Source organism: Corapipo altera, unplaced genomic scaffold, assembly GCF_003945725.1.
Source record: "Corapipo altera isolate COAL_440 unplaced genomic scaffold, ASM394572v1 61411, whole genome shotgun sequence".
Classification (NCBI taxonomy): domain Eukaryota; kingdom Metazoa; phylum Chordata; class Aves; order Passeriformes; family Pipridae; genus Corapipo; species Corapipo altera.
The window spans coordinates 4,908,775-4,929,782 of record NW_020884875.1 but is presented as its reverse complement, the minus strand read 5'-3'; the positions used below and the strand labels follow the sequence as shown (position 1 = coordinate 4,929,782).

The 21,008-nt window shown below is 36.4% G+C and overlaps 1 protein-coding gene and 1 long non-coding RNA gene across 4 annotated transcripts in view; one reads left to right on the top strand and one right to left on the bottom strand.

Annotated features, from left to right (window-relative positions):
* ARL15 (ADP ribosylation factor like GTPase 15) overlaps window positions 1-21,008 on the top strand; it is a 276,210-nt gene that overhangs the window by 238,265 nt on the left and 16,937 nt on the right. The gene's annotated exons all lie outside the window — the stretch shown is intronic.
* LOC113943506 lies at window positions 12,823-15,777 on the bottom strand. 2 transcript variants are annotated; one of them, XR_003526347.1, is made up of 4 exons: window positions 15,701-15,777; window positions 14,370-14,581; window positions 14,005-14,049; window positions 12,823-13,031 (listed from the first exon to the last, which is right to left on the bottom strand). It is a non-coding gene; the product is annotated as an uncharacterized LOC113943506 (long non-coding RNA). The 2 variants fall into 2 exon arrangements; XR_003526348.1 differs by lacking the exon at window positions 14,005-14,049.

Genomic DNA, 21,008 nt, shown 5'->3' with positions numbered 1-21,008 from the left:
CAACTTTGCTGTAGCTATTAAGGAAACATCTGTCAGAGCAAAAGGCTCTGACGAGCAGCCAACAAAGTTGTGAGTGGTTTTTTAAGTACTTCTGTGTTTGGAACTTCTGGACACCTTTCAGGAGTAAAAAACACCACTGAAAGTAATTTACAATTTGCAATGGAGGTGTACAGAGCACAGTGACCTCCCAGATTCTTTAGATCTATTGCTTATCTTGATGCTACCAGTCACCTTCCTTCTGTCCTTTAGCAGACATTACAATTGCTTGGGGAAATAATTTCCTTTTTTCCCCCTTGCTTCCTTTTTCTGGTTCTTAAGCTATCATTACTAGTGATATTGTATTGAAGTCAGTCTTGCTGTGATGTTCCAGAATTTTATACTGGCTTTTAAAATACTTTTTTTAAGTAGGTAAACAAGGCAATTCACTGTTCCTGTACTTCAATTCATGTATCTCAAACTTGTTTTAGTATAATACAAAAGTTTTAATGGAACTATTGGTCATGTTTTCAATTGGAAAAAGATGTGATATTTATGATACTAATTAGGTAGTCACGGTATTGCTTTATACCAGAAGCTCTCAATACATTTTTCATTCTGCTATCAGTAGGGTATTATCAGACTAAGGCTGTGGTGAACTTTAAAGAATAACACCAAGGCAAGACAATGCTATTTAACTTGCTTAGTATAGCTCTCTTTCTGTATGAAGATTTCACATTTCAGTTACTTCCATATAGGGTACCAACAGGAAAGTTACTCTATTGACTTCAAGTGGTACCTGAATCTTTTTCAAGAAAATGGTTTTGAGACTATTTTAGGAGTTGTTTGGACTTTTTTGCAGTTTGATTAATTTCTGTGTCTTAGTATGTGTGTTTAGGGGGAGGATGAGCAGAACATAAGGGAAGCTCGGTATATAAACATTTTTCTTACTATGATTTAATTGCCAAAATAAGTTCTACTACATAGTAAGCAGGAAACAAAAAGGAAGCATACTATAATTTCATCTGGGTTCTTCTGCTGTGAAGTTTATTAATTTTTATTATATAAAGCTGTTCTCTCTCTGGTAGTAACTTCTCCCCTGCTTTCTTTCTTTTTTATAGTCTGTTTGTGAAGTTGACTCACATAAGTGTGTGCATGCTTTACTGACCTGGAATGGATTAATTAAATCACTAAAATAAGCATTGCTTTGCACAGTAAGGTGTTGGGACCCCAGGTATAATTCTAAGAGGTCCTCAAGAAATGCAAAGAAAACATGATACCACTATAACATTTGATGTAGTTTGGAGAAGCAACATTTAAGAAAAAAGCATATTAAGAAAAACAAGTTGTCCGGTGTTAGACTGAATTGCATGTCTGTTCTCATTGAATGTCCCAAAGGTTCACTTCAGTATGCTGGTAAAAGACATTTATTTGTCATAGCTGTCTGCCAGAACACATTTAAATGATTTGAAAACAGGCTTGGTGAGGTGGCTGTAAGAGAGTGAATTAGTGCTGTGTACAGCAGCAGCAGGTTGGCCCAGAGGACTTCTGACCCAGAAGGATCCTGAGTCACTGCAATCTGTTCTGTGGGAGATGGAAGGCAATATGACCTGGCTCTTGGACACATTTTCAGTAGTCGTGAGAAAACAGCCTGTTGGCTAAGTGATGCTATGGTTCTCCATGCTATTCCTGGCCTTTGTGGGCTGTGGTGCTGCAGCAGATGGTTCTTGTCCAGTTGGGTGGATTTGAAAGATCAGAACAAGGTAAGCACAGGAAAGGCACTTGATTGAGGGGGAGAGGGGAAGGAATGAAGAGGGATAAACAGGCCATGTTTATTTTATCCTTTTTCTTTGAAGTTTTTCCTTTCTATCTTTAAATTTTGTATAAATATATATAAATAACAAGTAAACAGAAAGACCATATTGGTGAGGGAGGAAGACAACAAAAGCTTACCATTTATGCTTCCACAGCCAGCTAAATTCTGACTTTCTGTTTGTATTTACTTGGAGAATCTTCAGTTGTGTTCATAAACTCCACATCCACAAACTTCTCAAATGTGTTAGTAGCTAAAATGGATTAATATTAGCTTTGTGATGTCACTGAACTTAAATGGGAAAGCCAGAAAAAGAGCCTGGAACTTCTTAAACATCCTTGTTTTTTTTAAATACAGTCATTTTGATATATAAGCACGAGACTTTCTAAAACCATAAAATCTGTCTTCTCAGGACTCGAGTGTTTGAGGAAATATAATATCTAACTTACAAAATACTCTATACTCATTTTATATTCTATTATGAAAAAGATAGTAATTTTATTGCTTAGACTTGCTATGACATTCTTGACTAATCGGCCAGACATACTTCAAAATATTGCTTTTTCAGCCACTGGCAGGGACATAGTTCTACCTTGCAGCATTCATCTTCTAGCCTGTGCAAATTTTCTGTGTGTGGAACAGCTATTTTTACCTTGTTTAGACAGAGTTTGGTGGGGGTAGTTATGTTTTGAGCTTTTTAGACTGGGATTTTAATGTGGGAATGTAGTTTCCCAGCAGTGCTTGCTATGTAATTATTGACATTGATAGCCTGAAAACATTTGGTAATGTTTTGAGTCCTTTAGAAAAGAGAATAACAGCTTGATAAATACAGATGAGAGCTATTGAAGTCTAGTCAGGTTTTTGGGTGGGGTTTATTTTGTTTGTTTGTTTGGGGTTTTTTGTTTGGTTTTTATTTTGTGGGTTTTTTTGTTTAGCTGGTTTTTTGTTTTGTTTAGTTTTGGTCTGGTTTTTTTTTTTGGTTGGTTGGTTGGTTGGTTGGTTGGTTGGGATTTTTTTATTATTATTACTCTAGTGTCTAGAGTATAAGTACTCTACTGTCTGCAGACTTTTTTGCCAGTATGCATCTGACATAAGACAGTTATATTGCTGTACACATTTAAATGGTCTATTACTAGTCTGCTGCCAGGCACTAATAAAAATATATTAACCCTTTGATCAAATTTTATTATTTTTCTAATTTTCCTTCTAGACAGTTTATGATTCCACAGGATTCTTTAATTCACGATCATGATGCACTGTTAATGGGCTTTAGAATCTTGTCTCCTTGGCTTCATACCAAGCAGAAGTCTCAACTATAGATATGTTGAACAACTATAGGTATGACATATACATAACACTGGAACTCCTAATATAGATATAAACATGGGGAAATGGCAAAATTTTTTTCAACATACTGCATTTCTTTATGCATAAATTTACCTATAAAAATAAGAGATATATTTGCTAACAAAACATGGTTTGTATAAACTGGGTTTTACTCAATTTTAAACCCACTGAATTTCATGTTCAAACTTACCTGAAGGAAAAAAAACCCAAACACTTTATATGAACATATCACAGTTACGTGAAAAAGTTGAGAACATAGATAAAAAGGATTACTGTATTTATGATTTATAATTCATTATACTAGTAGATACTGGGAGAGAGGTTAGTAAAAAATCCTATTTTTTTCATACATCTAAATCATTATAATTTACTGCTTCCGAACATTTGATCTGAACAAGCTGGAGAAATGGGCCTATGGGAATCTCACAGGGTTTAACAAGACAAAGTGCAAGGTTCTGCACCTGGGTTGCAGCAACCCTAGTATCAACACAGACTGAGGAATGAACAGATCAAGAGCAGCACTGCCAAGAAAGACTTCGGTGTGCTGGTGGATAAGAGGCCCAGGAATGTACACTTGCAGCCCAGAAAGCCAATCCTGCCCTGGGGCTACATCAAAAGCAGCATGACTAGAAGGTTGAGGGAGGTGATTCTGCCCCTCTACCCTTTTCTGATGAGACCTACCTGGAGTGCTGCAGCTCTAGGGTCCCCAGCACAGGAAGGACATTGACCTGTTGGAGAGGGTCCAAAGGAGGCCACCAAGATGATTAGAGAGATGGATCACTTCTCCTCTGAGGAAAGTTAAGAGAACTGGGTTTGTTAAGCCTCGAAAAGAGAAGTCTTTGGGGCCACCAAAGTGTGATCTTCCAGTACCTGAATGGAGCCTACAAGAAAGATGGAGGGTGCCTATTTAAAAGGTCATGTAATGACAAGACAAGGGGGAATGACTTTAAACTGAGAGTAGATTTGCATTAGGAAGAAATCCTTTACTGTGAGGCATTGGAACAGGTTGATTAGAGAAGTTGTGGATGACCCACAAGTGTTCAAAGCCAGGTTGAATGGGGCTCTGAACAATCTGGTCTAGTGGGTGGCAACCCTGCCCTTGCCAGGGCAGTTGGAATTAGCTGATCTTTAAGGTCCTTTCCAGCCCAGGCCATTCTATGGGTCTGTGATTCTATGACCTAAAGAGAGATGGGTTTCCTTTGTTGTCAGAGCAAACCAACCATCTACACCTTTTTCTGCTTTAACCTGCTTGGCAGTCTAACTTTTGACTAGCTAATTGACTGAGAATTTGGATATATTCACTCCTCTGTAAGGAATTTACTGAATAGTTAGACGATAAGTACTGATAATTCCCTACTTTCGAAAAGAGAAGGAGTTCTAAGGAAAACCAGAAACATGTCATAGCTCCTTACAAACTCATCAGTCTGATTCCCTTTCCAGGGTTACAAGATGTGCCAAATCCAGGTGCTGCCAGAGCCTGTTTGTAAGTGAATCTATTTTAGGAGGTAGTTTCTGTGTAGAAATGACAAGTTTCCTGACCTTCTCCAAGGCGCAGACTCAGAAAAGAACAAGTCTGAGCTGGTGTCAGTTCCTAAAAAGAAGTGTTGTTTTTCTTCTGGCTAACCACTACCTGGCTGAGCTTAGTCCAGCATACTTGGGATGGAGGTGGGTGGGAAGAATTGGAAAAAGTTGCTTGCAAGTCAGAAGTGAAGGATTTACCCACCTGAGTGGGACTGCTCAAAATTTGTAATCAAACACTTGATGAAATACCTTACCTGAGTTTTTTTCTGAGAATTTTAATCCTTCCTTTCTACATTTAATATGAAAAACTGGGAATATAATACTTACTTAGCTCACAGGGATAGATGACATTTCCTTCATTAGTATCTCCAACATCATGTGGTATTCTTGCACAAAAGTCTTCGTGAACCCAACAGTCCTTTTTGAGAAAGAGAGCTGGTATCCCTATCATATTGTGTGTTAATCTAGAGTTTCTTTATGCTTGCTTAAGTGATGCCTAAAGTAGATGCGTCCTTAGAATGAAGGAAGGAAATATAGCAGTAAACAAACAAAATTTGCTGAACTCAAAATGCTAAAGGGTTATGTTTACAAAAAGAAAAAAAAAAATCTAAGATTCGAATTTTAATTTTATTGAAGACATGGTTTGAATGCCTTACCTTCTCTATATGTATTATGTATATGATTATCTATAGAATTGTAGATACTCTGTTAACTGAATATTAGATCCTGTAACTAGGTATGAGGAGGGTAAATGTTACCATATTGTTTTATTAGCCATGCTTTCAGAGAATGTCATGATGATGACTTGTATTTGGCAGTGGTATTGTTGAACTAACATGGATTAAAAAGTGGTTTGCAGTTGGTACTTGCATTAATGAATGAGTATGAATCATAAAATTCTGCTTACATTGAAGCTTTTTCAGGTTGAATCTGAAAGACAGGGAGTAGTGTGGTATTCCTTTAACATCTCAGTACTATTTGCAAAATACAATTTATTAAACCCTGTATTATGACCCAAAATATGGGTTTTATGGAATGAGAGATCTCAGCTGACTTCTGAAATGAATAGGAAATACTGGAAATATATGATTAGCTGTAATGGAGATGGAGGTCTCGTACAATAATGCCTCATATTGACTTCTTGCAATTTCCAGTAAATACAATTAATGTGAAACTAATCATGATCTGAACTTTCTGCTTTGAGTTCTGTATCTTTCCCTCATTTTCTAATGGAACATGTCTGTCTTTTACTGTCTGTTGCCTATATCCTTCACCATTTCTTCACCCATTCCTACCTTCATGGGTTCTCTTTTGAGCTGAATTATGGAAGAAGAAAATGTTAAAAAAAATCCAAACCAAAAAACTACCAACTGTGTAGTCTCCTTAGCTCTCTTCCATTTCTGCTGAGCAAACTTAACTTGTTTTCAAGGTTAGCCCACATCTGGAGCTCTAGTCACCATTTGTAACTCCAGCATTTGTGGAGGGCATCAGTCCTGCAGGATTCACCTTTGTCCTTGAATCACATGGACCATTCTGTTGCTACAGTGAAGTTTGAATAGCAAGTGAAGCAGACTTTGCTCATGGCTAGTAAATGCAAGGAAAATTTGCCTCCCTTATTCCAGATGGCCAGTCAAAGCAAAGAGGGTGATCCTTTACCCATGGAGTCTGGAAATAAACTTTTTTCTATTTGACTGCTGCCAGTATGCCAAATTCTCATCCTTGAACCTAGGCTCAGCTGTATATTTGGTTGTTGCTGGGAACCAAAGGTGGGCTGGCAACTCTCCAAGTGAAAGCTCTACCTTCCACATGTAGTTTAGACAAGTTCAGTCAAAAGTTTTCTATGTCTTTTACTTTGAACTTAAATCAGGAAGGAAGTTGTAGAGCTTTCTGGGAAAGCCTGTTCAAGAAGCTGGGCATAACTATACAGCTGCAGTACATCAGTACTCTGTATGCAATTTAATTATCATAATCTGTTATAATAACCTTTAAGATAGTGCATTTTTTTGTTTGAAAGCTAATGCCAAAAAATCAGTTCCTCTGTCACCAGAAAAGAACAAAACAGAGTGTCCAAGACACAGAATATAATGAAAATAGTAAAAATTGTCCCACAATTACATATGGGATACTTTTGCAGTACAGACAACTCTGAAAAGTGGAAAACTCCTAAAGGTGAAAAAGAGCAGTCACAGTAGTGCTGTCAGACATCTCAGTTGTGTATGGCTGTAGGAAGTTTGGAAAGCACGGGTGTTGCTGTGCCCAGTTGCAGGTTGGCAGTGATTAGCAACTGGTTTAACTGCTTAGTTGCCATTAAAATGTATGCCTTGTTGTTAATTCTAAATAGGGTCAATAAGTTGTTTTGATCTGTCAGACCAGGTTCTACTCTTGGCAGTAATATTAATGAACTGCAGCTTTGTAAATGTCATGGGAGAGTGCTGCTGTCCAGACTCCTGCTCCTCTGCTAATTCACGGATCAGTCCTGGGGAATGACCCGCTGTTGGTTTTTGAAAAGGGACTGATTTCTTGTCTACAGTTCTATAGTTCCAAAAATTGTATTTGTACTTGTCTAATGGATTTGTTAAATTGTCTCCATTTCATGGATTTGTAATAGCAAATGTGTTCTAATACATTTTTAATTATTTGATTAAAATTAAATTATTAATTAGAGATTATATTTTGTGAAGCATAAGAAATTATGACAAGAGTAATCAAATGTTAATTATTGAAGATTATACTGATAAGCTGTCTACTGTTATACTGCAGATGTGTGATGGAAAAAATGAAACTTCCCTTTCTATAACTTCAACTCCTAAATCTCTTGGAGATGCAAAATGCTTCTTCCACATTTTTTTGGTGGTACTGCTTTAAGAAGTAAATAATTTTTTAGTTGCCTTGCTTGTGTACAGACGCATAGTAGGTCAAGATTTTTTTAATATGCACTTGACATTATAGCATTATAATACAGAGTAGTTTATAAAGGGAAGGATTCTCTTTTATGATACAAGACTGGTGGGAAATCCTTCTTTAATGACAAATAGTGACAACAGATTTTACTTTTGGGGTTACCATCTTGGTGATTCCCTTTGCTTTCACCTCAGCTTTCCTGTTCTTGGTAGTTGGCTGTCAGCGCAGCTCTACATTGTTGGTTTTCAAAAATCATCCGAGGAAAGATAATGTATTTTGCGTGTTTTGTACATGAGGAATCATGGTACACATACATTACCAAAGAATTCAAAATGTTAGAGTTTAAATTTCAAATATGAAGATTTTCTTTTGAGCCAAAAATCACCTGCTTTCCAGTAGGTCAGCACATAAGCATTCAAGTATGAGCAATCTCACTAAACCAGTGACAAATAATTTAAATTGTTTTCCGAACTGAGAGCTGTTGTATTGGATAGCCAGAGAGCTGAGCCATGCCCAGGTGGACATGGAAGCATCCAACTCAAATATGAAAAGGAGAACTAGCTTCCAAAATAAATTATTAGGAGTAGATATTCATAGTAGACAAAGCCAAATATGTTTCCCCTCTTCTGCTTTTATATCAACAGATGATGAAAGTTACTTAGTTTATACTGAAAATGTTGAAATGTGATAGTCAAGCAGTTGTCACACCTGTGTTATGCTTTCCTGATTGTCTAGACATTCCAACCTCTGTTCATTCCTGTGGATCTGAATCCATCACCTGTGCTTAATACTTATGTCTGCTGAAAAAAAGTAAATACTCTTGCAAGTGGTGTGTCATGAACATGCTCTTCTAACTTCAAACAGGCCTTTAATTCTCTTGGGTTATGTGAAGTATATTGGTGTAAAGATAGAAAGATTACTTTCAAGGAACCAGGTGTTCATTCTCTGGGATTTTTTTATAGACTTACCCATGTATCTCCTGCTGTTTTCAGCTGCATCAGACTGAAGAAGTATGTATTTTTTACTATAGTGCTGCAAGCTTTTCAAACATATCTATGAAAGATGCTATTCAATTTGCTGTAATGGTTGTACATTTTTATGTCCTTCTTTGTTGCAATATGCCTTGCATAAGCTAACTCAGTTGCCTTCTCTTGAAAATGAATCTTATTCCATCTTCAAAAAGTTAAATTTATTCTTTGAGTTTGATACAGTGATACCGCAGTTCATTCCTCTTTTCCATACCTCAGTCATCTGTCATCTTTCCAAAGCTTCAAGACTCTCAAGAGAGTACAATGCATGTCAGATGTGAGAAGAGCACTGTCTCAGTAAGTTTGACCTGATCAGGAAAATTTTCTTCTTCTTCTCTTCTCCTCCCTTTTCACCCGAAATGACTCCTTCAGGAAACATCCAATCTTTCTGTAGCTCAGTTGATCAAAGTGCTGTATTGTTGGATCTTAATCACGTATGAATGGCTCCAGAAAGGATCAGAGCTCTCTTTGTTCATTAGAGGCTTCTAGGCCAAAACCAGTGCCAGCAGCCATAAAGCAAATATGTAAACCTCTGTGTGGTCATTCAGTGAACCGCATCACTCTAGGCTTGACCTCCACTTCTTTGAACAAGCTTCCTTCTGCAGAAAGGTGGCCTAGATCATGGTCATAAAATATATTAATCCTAGCAATTGTAGACAAAGGGATTATTTTTGTCCTTTTTGATGTCTCTCTACTAATTTTTCTCCTTGCAGTTTCCTGCTTCTGAATATCCTCAGCTTTAAGTACAAGCTAGGTTCAAAATGTTCCGGATTTGTCTGTATCAGACAGAGCGTGGTCTGTATCACTGTGGTATCACAATGTCTTGCAAAGTGTAAGTGGCAGGTATGTGCCAATATCAAAGTGTAAGACCATAAATGTTTGGGTGTTTTTTCCTGTGAAATGGGTTTCTGTTGCACTGGTTGTATACATATCTTTGCAGATTGGTACTGGTTATAGGTAAATGGGCTGTTCTTTAAAAGGAAATTCTTGACCAAGTGTTTTTACTTCTTTGTAGCCCATCAAGACGTTGGAAGTGCTTAACGAGGCATAACAGTATTGGGTAGGATGTTAAGAAGACATTGTATTTCTCCTTTTGCTTCAACTGTGCATTTTTGTGCAGCCATTTTAATGATAATGTCACTTTACCTTTGTATACGATACAAGCTGAGATGTTCTTGCTTGTAGACTAATGTGTAGTTGATAACTAAAGTGCAATCCCGTATCTTTCCTATATTGTTGTATCAAGCATGAATTGATTGCATAACTCAAAGTGAACTTACTATCTCTGAATGTTTGTGGTGAAAGGAAGATAGAGAATGAGAAGCTGCATGTTATCCAGGGTGTTTGTGCACAAACACAATGGTATTGTTTATTGGGTTATCTGTCTGTTAGTGGCATGCTTTAAAATGTCATCCAGTGAAGAAGGCAAACCAAATGACTTAGCTGATCAATCATATACTGTGGATAATGAAAAACAAATAATTGAACAGTTCATGTTTACCCTTTAGGTCAGAAAATTCACTGTGCGAAGTAAATGACTGAGTGTGTTCACAGAAGTAAGGATCGGTTTATATATGACCTGTGAGTGTCCAGGCTATATTAGTAGAACAATATAACTTCAAATGTAGTTCCATTGGCTTTCTCTCTGTATATGCAGTATCCATGAATACAAACAAGGCGAAAAGGGAAAGAACTTAGTGTTTTATCTAGCATTTATGGTAAAATTCAGAAAATTCACAAAATTGACATATGTTAACTTTTAATTAAAGATGGAGTATACGATAGAGGCATTATGGTCTTGCATGTGCTTTGTATAAAATGAGCAGAACTGCTCTCTCCCCTCCTACAAGAATAGCTGAAGGTCTAATCAGACCACTAGCCAGTGGATTCTTTTATAGGATCCAGTTGTACTTGTTTGACCTGCATTTGTCTTTAATCTAAACCCAGTTGATTGCATTTATACTTTATTTTTACTGACAGATCCTGTTAATACATTTCAACTCTTATCAAGGGAACAAATGAATAATTTTTTTGTTTCCCGTGACAAATGTTACTTTTTCATCTTGATTTTTCTCAGCATTGTCCACTTTTCAATATACTCTGCTTCAAACTCTGTCAAGTCCTTTTGCAGAATTGTGCTTTCTAGTTGGCAGACATCAAGCTGATACACTACCAGCTGGACTGGAATTTTTTTTATATGAAGTAATTTCTGCAGTGATGAATTAGACATCTTTAGAAGCAGAATATTTTATTGCTTGTAAGTAATCTAAAGCTATTTTGTATGGCTGATCTCTTCTCACCTCTCCATACTTACCCACTCCAATTCCTGCTGCACTGCCTGTGGTCTGACTGACATGATGATGATACTGTCCTTTCTATCAATCTGTCTACAACTGGACTTATAAAACAGTGTGGCTGGTGGCACTCTTCACTGCATGTTCAGTAAACTGCTGTACAATGTGAAAATACTTATTTATTTGAAGTCTGAGAATTTGATTCATTTCCAAAACAGTTTTGCAGTAGGCAACAGGGCATGTTTGCCAGCTTTTTTTGAGCAATGTATAAAACACTTCGTAGTATTAATTTTTTGAAAAACTATTGTTAGTGCCTAATCTTGTAAGGACATGACTTCTTTTTTGAGAGGACAGTTGGAAATGTCACATTAGTAAGATTTTGAATTTTAGCTCTTACCAAGTAAACCTTTCCTGTTATAAGTCACTAAAGCATCTGCGAATTATTAGCAGTATACTGCTAGTACACTGATTCACTGTAAAACAATAGAACCATTTTCCAGTTATGGAAGCAGACATAAAACATTACTTTGCAAATTCTAGTCTGTTCAGTAACTCTGGCATGATCTATCCATCTGTATTTATAAGACCATGCTAAACATTCAAATCTAAAATGTTATTGAAGAACATATTTTTAGCTTTGGGCTTTTTTTAGGTATATTCACATCCATGGCTTCCTTGCAATTGTTTCTTTTTCTTTGAAATCTGGACCACTGTAAAGAAGAAAACTGCATTCCTGATTTGGAGATTGAGGAATATTCAATAACCTGTTGCTAATTACCTGGTTCTCATGCCAACTGTTGCATAATAGGCATAACAGAATAATAGTGCTAAATTATAACTGGAAGTGTCAGGTATAATGCCATGATACAGTGGTACTTTCAAACTGTAGAAAAATCACAACTCAAATTTATTTTTGGTGCTTATGGCTGAAAGATATTCTATTTGTTGTTTTATCGCCTTTGTACTACTTTGGATTGCACAGGCTGTGATGATATAAAACTAGATCCTGCACAGTTAACTTGCATCAAGTTTAAAAATAATGCTTTAAAAGAATCAATTTCATTGTGAATGCATCTAATCAAATAAGTAATTTAAACATCATCTTACTCATGTGTAGCAGACCATTTTACAAGTAACTGAGAGTTTTACAAGCCTGTGTTTCAGACAAGGTAATTGGTTGTTTCTTATATGTGAGTTTCAAACTTAATCTCATTAACTTCCATATATAGAACCTTTCCTAGCCTGGTAAAGAGTATTTAGTTAAGGTCTTTTTAGGTATAGTCATGTATAATAGTTGATTATCAAGAAGTGGTAAAACGGTTCAAATTTCGAGTATTTTCTGCAAAAGCTAGTGATTATAACCTTTCAACTTGTCACTAGTGGTCAGCAAACTTAGCATATTGTGATTTCTAATGTAAAGAAAACTCAATTAGCAATTGCAAATGTGCAGAATTAAGACTTACCTTGAGCACCAGAACCCCAGATTTTAAAGAGGTGATTTTACCTTCATTAGACAACAAATTTGAATAGGTAGATTATACTTTGAGTGGAGATTGCTTAGAAAAATCTGTTGCATTAAGGTGTTTTATCAGCTATATATTTTCTCTATATGATTTCCTTTGCAGTGAGATGCTTACTCTAGGTGTAACACTGTTGGTAAAACTGCAAGTCAGATGCAGAGATAGAGGGAAGGAGCTGCCTGGCAGCTTGCAGAAGCTGGGTTTCCCTTTCTGCTGGAATCACTTGCCAAATATCTGCTTTTGTTTTTCATTGATACAGTCATGATAATTGGGGCATCACTAGGACATAGCACTTGCCTTCAGGTGCTTTTCTTCAGAAATAATCTGGCTTTTCAATGACACTGTAAAGGTACTCCATAGTTGTAGTGTACAAAGGAAAACCTAAATTCACCTAAAGTGAATAGCTTCTCTAGTCTCTGGGAACACTTTTTGCTTTAACAATATTTTACGTTAACTTTTTCAAAAATGTATTTATTGCAGTTTCTGCTTTTGAACAGGAAATGGTTAATTGCAGTTAGTTCTGAGCTTCCATTTCCGCTGTGTGGATTTTGCATAATGAATAATACTCCCTTCGGCAAAAGACCTAAAGGGAGGTTGAAACCATCCTACGTTTGTACACTGTGCTCTGTACCTGGTAAGGAACAAGAGAAATAGGCATGACTGCCGTCTGATCTGCTCATGGAAGCACACATCTTGTAGAACCACAGCTATTGCTGAATGGCTTTTCTTTTGTGTTCATACTGGCTCTTAAACTGGAACAGTGTCGGCAGCATGAATGTGGGGAACCAACCACAAAACCCCTTAGAAATCCTGTTCTGTGCTGTTGATACAAGAATACATGTCTGTACAGTGTTTTGTTTCTTTGCAGACATGGGCACAGTATACAGATGTTATTTATTCAAGTGCTAGATTTATATACATGCTGAGACATGCAAATGAATCATCACACATGCACCTCTCTAGAAAATACTGTTTATCTGAACAGAAAGCATGCTATTTGCAGAAAGGATGTCATAATAACGATTGATCTTTGGACTTCTGATTATTGAAAAGGTTATTTTGACATTCTACATCACAGGTAAACTTTTTTGGGGTGGAGAGGGTAAAATCTCAGCACTTGTATACTTTTGTCTAAGGTTTTGTTGCTAGTTAAAGCCACAATCTGTAGTTAAAGCTAGCATATTTTGCTGCTGAAATCAACATACTCTGTCAGTAGTGTTATATTCTGAAGTAAACCATGAGTATCTGCAGACTATTAAAAAAATAATACTACAAAAATTCTGGAAGGCCTTGAAAGATTTCTTTTTAAAGCTCTTGATTGTTGAGTTTCTACTAGTTATTTGTATTCCTTACATCTCCAGCTATTTAACAAAAACAAACCTGAGTGAGACAGTGGAGAGGAGACTGGTGGTATAGTAAAAGCTTTTTGTAGGTTTCTTGTAAAATTATCTTTGGATCTGTTCCATTCTATGTTTTTTGTTAACAGATTAGGGCAATGATAGTCATTTAAACATGTTATTCTAAGTTTAAATGGATCTTATATTCAATCAATCACTTTTTATATAGATTAAGAACACATTTGGATGTGCTAAGAATACACTTACATAGCAAATTGTCTTCATATGCAATAAATTGGCATTTTTGTGTCTCTGCAGTATGTGGAAGAAAAAAGATGTGAATATTAGATGTCCTCCAAATAGCTATCTTTAACCAAGGCTAATTTTCAGCATTACTTTTTAGGATTCTAACACTTTAAATATGTAACTGTCAGACAGTATCTGTGGCATCCCAAAGTACTTAATAAAACACAGTGGGTGAGAAAGGAAGCAATAGGAAGAGTAACTTAAAGAATATGATGTCTGATTTTCACTTCTGATTAATTCTTTGGAATAAGATAAAGAATTAGAGCTGTAGATAATAAAGAAAAATATTTTACTGTGTTTTCATTGGATGCATTTTTGTACAGTACCTACTTCTCTGTTCTCGTTGTTTCACTTGTCAGTCAAGAAGAGATGCTGTTTCACTTACACTAGGGTTGGATAATTGTGAGCCCTTGACTTGTTTTTCCAGTGCAGCACTGGTTGTATGAATCTTCATCTGAAAGTCTGGTTTTCTCTATATAGATATGCTGCTGCTGTTCTCACGTTATTTCTGTGTCTTCAGTTGTAGGAAAAACACATGCTTATATAAACAGAATATCGTCAGGGAATAAGACATGAAAGGCTGAGTATATAGGTATATGGTTTTGGCAGCTACATGAGATTTACTATTTCTTTTGAACAAACTAACTGAATGTAACCAAAAAACTAATGCACTGTAGTACCTTGTTTTGTGGTAAAGACTTGTGCAAAGAACTGATAGATTCTAGTAGCTTCTCAAAGCCCATCTTTGCTTCCATCCACATACACATCTCAGTGGCACTTCTGCAACCTCAGAAGTGCCTATCCTCACTCTCATCCATCTTATTTGTCCCAGACCCATAATAGCATGACTCTGTGTGTCTGTAAAAACAAAATACTTATCGATTTTAAAAATCTTCCCACTCTCTAGCTCACTCCCTCTTTTCTTGTCTTACATTTGTATTTGCCAGAACTGTGTGCTCTCTGTTTGGAGTAGTGTGGCTATGCTGATTTGCCAGGCATCCTATTTCTTCATTCTGAATAGTTAGTTATCTTCTTTAAAATACATTTCTTTCAGCAATCACTTGCAACCTGAAAGGTGTTGTGGGTTGTGACCTCTGAAGATGGAAAAGTGCACAAAGCACCGTGTACATTATTATAAGTGACTGTGTTCCTCTTGTAAAGACTTAGGAGCCAAAAATGTCATCCTCTTACAAAGCTAAGTACAAAGCTCAGTTGGATGTGCTTCAGGTGGTCTTTTATAAAACTCAAAATCTAAAAAAATTTAAAAAAAATATTGGAAAACTGTACAAATGAGAAACACTAATTTGTAAAGCATTCACCACTCCTTGTGAGGCATTGTACTAAATGGCTTCTGATGGCTTTGAAATCTTGTCTAGAGAAATTGCTGGCATCATTCAGAAATGCTGAAGAACACAGACTTGATTTTCTTTTGATTTTACTTCTGCAGGTCATATTTTAAAATTAAAAAAAAAAAAACGGCTCAAATAATTCTCATTATCATACTATATACTTAATGGATCCATCCCAAATTTTTAGCATTGTAGATACAGGCTTTGGCACATGGAATTCAGTGAGCAGTGAAATATGTATCTTCAAAGGACTAGAATGTCAGGGCATTTCTATAGCTGATAGTGGTGTTTGACCTCAACTAGCACACCTGGAAATAGCCCTGTGGCTAGGTTGCTCCAGACCATGGCATATCACCATCCCATCATCTGGGCACTTTCATTCCCCTCCCTGTTGTGTAATAGATATCCTGTATGGAATCAATAACTATGAGGTACAGGTGCTTTGGGAGTGTTTATGATGCATAGGTGCATTACAAGGATCCCTCTAGATGTGGATGAGATCACTGTTATGAAGCAGCGTACAAGCAGACCCACGTGAAGTATCTTTTCAGGATGATGTGAAGTGTCTCTGTAGGAGGAATAAATGTTATGAGACTTTGGCTGACAGTTGTACATGTTACAGCAGCTGCTCTGGTCAGACAGGAGGTCCTTTTCCACCAAGTGGGGTCTCAGGTGATTAACTTTCTAGCAGATTTTTAGGGAAAAGCATGGAAGTGTTAACTCCTGAGTGACAGTGGATTGAGCTAGTTGATTTAAGATTAAGTGGCTATCAATCCGCTCCACACAATCTTATAAACCACTATACTCAGAAGAGGACCTGCAGAAAAGTACACGTAGCAGCTCAAGAAGCTGTGCAGTTTGCAGTCCAGCACACCAACATAAACTAGAGTGGATTTCAGTTTACTTTTTAGCATCAGTGGTGATTTAAGCAATGAGTTCTACTCCGTGGTTACTAGGTCAACATTTGTGGTTTCTATTTAATTTGCCAGAATTTCCTTTTTTTTTTTTTTTTTCTGTTTTCTTCTTTTAGACATGACTTCTTTTACCTCTAATGCCATCCTTTTCCTTACTGCAACTGTTCAAAGCTTTTCTGTTTATTTTAAAGTCTGCTGTAACAGTATAAATATACTCTGAGCCTCTAATTATGGTATTTTTTTCTATGCCACCTGCAAGCATTTTACCTTTTTAGCTGCCCAGTTAATTTTCTTTAAGTTCCTCATTTTATGTAGTTTCCCTTTTTAAAACTTAATGCTATGTGATGGACTTTCGGCTTCTCTTCTCCAAAGACATTGAATTTACACATGAATTGTCTGTTGTTCATGGAGTGGCAATCAAAATTGGCTGTCTTTCCTGCATCTTCTAAACAGTTGCTCCAAAAGGCAGATTTTTATGATGTCTGAAAAGGTAATCTCAGGATCACAGCTCAATGAAACTTCCACAGTGTGGGTATAGGGAACCCTGATCTCCCATTATTACTTCATTTCTTGTCCATGCAGATTAGGGATAGATGAATGAACCATTTCTTGCAGTTAATACATGGATTCAGCAGGTTAGATTATATTAGTTGAATTCATACCCCCCACCAGTCACCCTCTTGCAGTAATACTTGGTTAGTCCTGAAAAAGTCTTTCAAAAATTCGGAGTAGTTGAGACACTGACAAGACCAAGCCTTTGACTGGATATGATATACATTTTGTTACACTTTTTTGTCCCCACTAAGTTGTTCAGTAAACAGCAATGAATGAAGAAATATTTTATCCATTAAGTTCTCCAGTTACCAGCCTGGTAATGTAAGTATCTGTCTGAATTTTGTATTTGTTTGTAACAGATTAGTCACAGTGGGCTGGAAGCTGATTTGTGTTGATGAAATTTGGTAGTAAAATTTTGAATTTGAATGAAAAATAATACTTTCAATCATCTTTTTTTTTTTCATGTTGAATTGTAGGAATTACTTGGTTTTCATATAATAAAGTATCTAAGTTTTCCTATAGATCTTATGTTCATATGTGTGGTGAACTGACTAGATGATGAGTTTCAGTAATAGAACATAGAAAAGGTTTCAGAAGGGCCTGGTTACTCAGCTTACGTATATCAGTTTAGTAACATCAGTTTCATGCTGCTATGATAATTTACACCAGCTGAGGTTCTGGGCACCAATCCTTTTATTGTGTCTTGACTTTTCTAGCATGGAGGTTAAGCAACATTTGATAACCATATGTTTAATGTATTATGCCAGCAGAATAGGACTTAGAAGGTGGAGTACTGGAAGACTGGGAATTTCAAACATGTATTGTTAGATTTTATTGACTTCAGAATGTGGTGTAAATACATTGTCAGCTTCTCTATAAAACAAGGCCCCCATGTGGAGTCAAGACATACAGTGAGATCCTGTAAAACTGTAGTAAAGAAGTCTTAAAATTATGTAGATTTAATTGATTATGTTTTCCTCCAAGATTATATCTTAAAAATTTAGCATTCTCAAAATAAACTCTTGAAAATGTAAAGCCAGTGTATAAATGCACATCTAATGTGTCAGACTTCTGAATTACTTTGCTCCAGCATCCAGGAACAGACAGAAAGCTTTTCATTGTTTACGCAGAGGGGAAGGCAGAAGAGCTTCTCTGAGGAACTCACCCCTTTTGTAGTCGTTTGACTGAAGGGAGCTGTAAAATAGTAACTGTTGTTGATGCAAGAGCTACCTACATGAGTGAGTATTCAGAGGATTTCAGCTTCCTTTGGATACTTTGGTGATTGGTGTACATCCTCTTAAGAAATCTGCAGGTAATGAGTGTGCATGATGGTCATCAGGGCAGAAAGCAACTAGAGAAACAAACATGGATGGAAAGCTGAGAGCATTCCAGTGGAAAACTCAGCTGTATAAAAAGTGTTGGGCATCTGTGCCAGTCTGTTTTCATGTAGTTGTTTCATCAGATGCATGTAAAAAAATGATTCTTTAGTTAAGTCTAAAAAAAAAAATTGTTCTAAAAAGTGAATGACTTCTTCTGAGTTGAGAGGGGGAGAAGTTATAGTAAATTGGAAAATATTTGTTCCTGAAAACTTCTTTCCAGAAGTTTCAAAGTTCATAGAGCTCACTTGCAAAACCCTAGGGTTTAGCAAACTCCTTTGTGGTGTGAAGTTTAAATGAGGAAATATGGTAACATACCACAAAGTGTCCCTTGGGTTGTGAAAAATCACTTCTGTGCTACTTCTGGTTTAGTTATTTATTATTTGTAAGCCAATTAATGTTATTTTTCTTGATTTGTGTTAGACATGAGTCATCTAGCAAATCGGTTTTTTCTCTGTAGAAGGTATGAAGTTGTTACTTAAGTGAATATAAGCAGTTGTGGTTTTATGCCAGTATCAAAACTTCCCATTTCAAAAGCCACTGGTTAACAAACACTTTGATTTTGGCATTCATCTAGGACCTATTATGCAGATACTCTGAACTGTTCTTTAGATGTGGAAAATGATGACAGCACATCACTGATTTAGTTACATTTCGATTACACAGCTAGAAATAGAAAAAAATACACTTTATTCAACATCGGGCATCCAAATAAATAATTTATCTGCAAAATTTGTTTCACTAAATCGATGCTGTTGGCATCTGTAGTCATTTTTCTTGCCTAAAGGGTACCTTGGTTACCTGTATTGTGTTTGCCCACAAAGGCACAAGACTCAATGCTAGTCTGCTTATGGCCACCAATTCTGTGTGCATGTGTTTCTAGTTTTAAACCCAAGTATTGTCCTTACAGTGTAATGACCATCCTTCATATGGTGTAACCTTAATTCAAGAGTCTGTGTAAAGAAGATTGCAGACGGACTTCAGTGAACTCAAGGGGCTGATGGCAATAGTCTTCCAGTAGAGGGGGTGTGGTGGACATCCTCTGGGCTGTGGGTCTGAAACATCTCAAATTACTCAGCCATATTTGTCAGTTTAAAACCAGTGGGCTGCTCTGCCTGCTAACTGCACTGATACCTTGCTTTGTTATCCTTCTGTGCAGCTTTTACTTCCTCCCCTTATGTGACAGTCAAGGAGGCTATTGCTGAAACAGGCAAGAGAGCTTTCTTACGCTGCTTCTCAAGTACTGTGATCAGTGCCATTGAGTAAATTCAGTTTGGTGTCACTTCAGCTGCATGGAACATAGCAATACATCCCTTATAGAGATTAGTATTTTGGTTTTTATCACACATAACCATGCCAACATATCAGGTACTGATGTGGCACTGAAATAGCAGTGCTAAAAAGTAGGTATGATGATACTAAAATACTGTTTGTTGAAGTCCTGTTTCTTTCAACTCATATGTCTTAAAATTTGAGGGGAAGTGAATGTCTACTACTACACTGCATTTTCAAAGGTTATTGATATAATTCTACTTTGATGGAAATAGATTCTAAAATTTTTCACCTATACCCAACTGGGTAAGCAGAAGGTCCATCTCAAAAACCATTTTTTCCTGACATTTGTTACTAAACCCTATGGTCGAAATTTCTTTCTAAAAAATAAGAAAGCCTTCCTACCACATGGTTGTGGTTGAATTCTGAATTATGTAAGTTGATACAACTACAGTTGGTTTCGTCCATTAGAATACATTGATAAACAAAACTGTAGACACTGTAAGAGCTACATAGAGATGTTGCAGCTTGTATGGACTTTGGAAGCCTTTCTTTCTTTTCTTCTTTTTATTCCTCCTGCACGTGCAGCCTTACACAGTGTGACTCCAGTTGCCTGTCTAGAGCCTCTACTGCCTACCATGTTATGAGTAACTGCTCCTGTTATTGTGCTGCATATTTGTGACACAGTCTGTGATAAAAGAAAATTAAGAGTATTTGGCAATAATTACAATGAACAAGAATGTCCAGCCTAAGTCAGAGCTAAATACTTCTGTTGATATATTGACTGTAGTAAGTACTGATATAATTTTCGATGTAAAAACCAAATGTCTATGTGGACAAGTCAAACATGAGTAGACTTTTGGATTATTTACTTTCAAAAACTAAAATTTTGATGAAAACAGTAAATGGTTGATTAGTATAATCTGCAGACTACTGTCTTCTCCTAAGCAAATTAAAAAATATGTTTTGATATTTTACTTGGTATTTTGAAAAGTGATTGGAATATATTACTAAACTAAAATCATTCCTTAGTCTTCCCGTGGGTCTGTGTTTCTGCCTTGACAGTTGGTGCAGCAAGTGTTACTAGTTATTGGTCTTTCAAATAAACTGCATCATGTCTCACATATAATATTTATTACTATCCTACTAGCGTTAGTGTGCTAGTCTTTTATGTTTAATTGTAGAAAGACTAACCAATTTTGGAAGAATTTTTATTTTTGTAGGGTTCTCTATGTCACTAAGAGATGCTGTGCTATAGCTCACATTTGGCTGGAATGTTTAGAATTTGTACATTTTTGATGTCTGATTTGTGAAGTTAGTCTTGTGACAAATTCTGCATCTTAAGTGTTTACCAGTAAGAGTATAATGAAACATTCAGAGTTAACATTAAAATACAAACATAACCTAAAATTTCTTAGTTGCTTTTGCTGGTTTGGATATGTTTTTGAGCTAATGTTTCATGTGCTTTACTCTTTGCCTTAAATCACTACAATTCATCC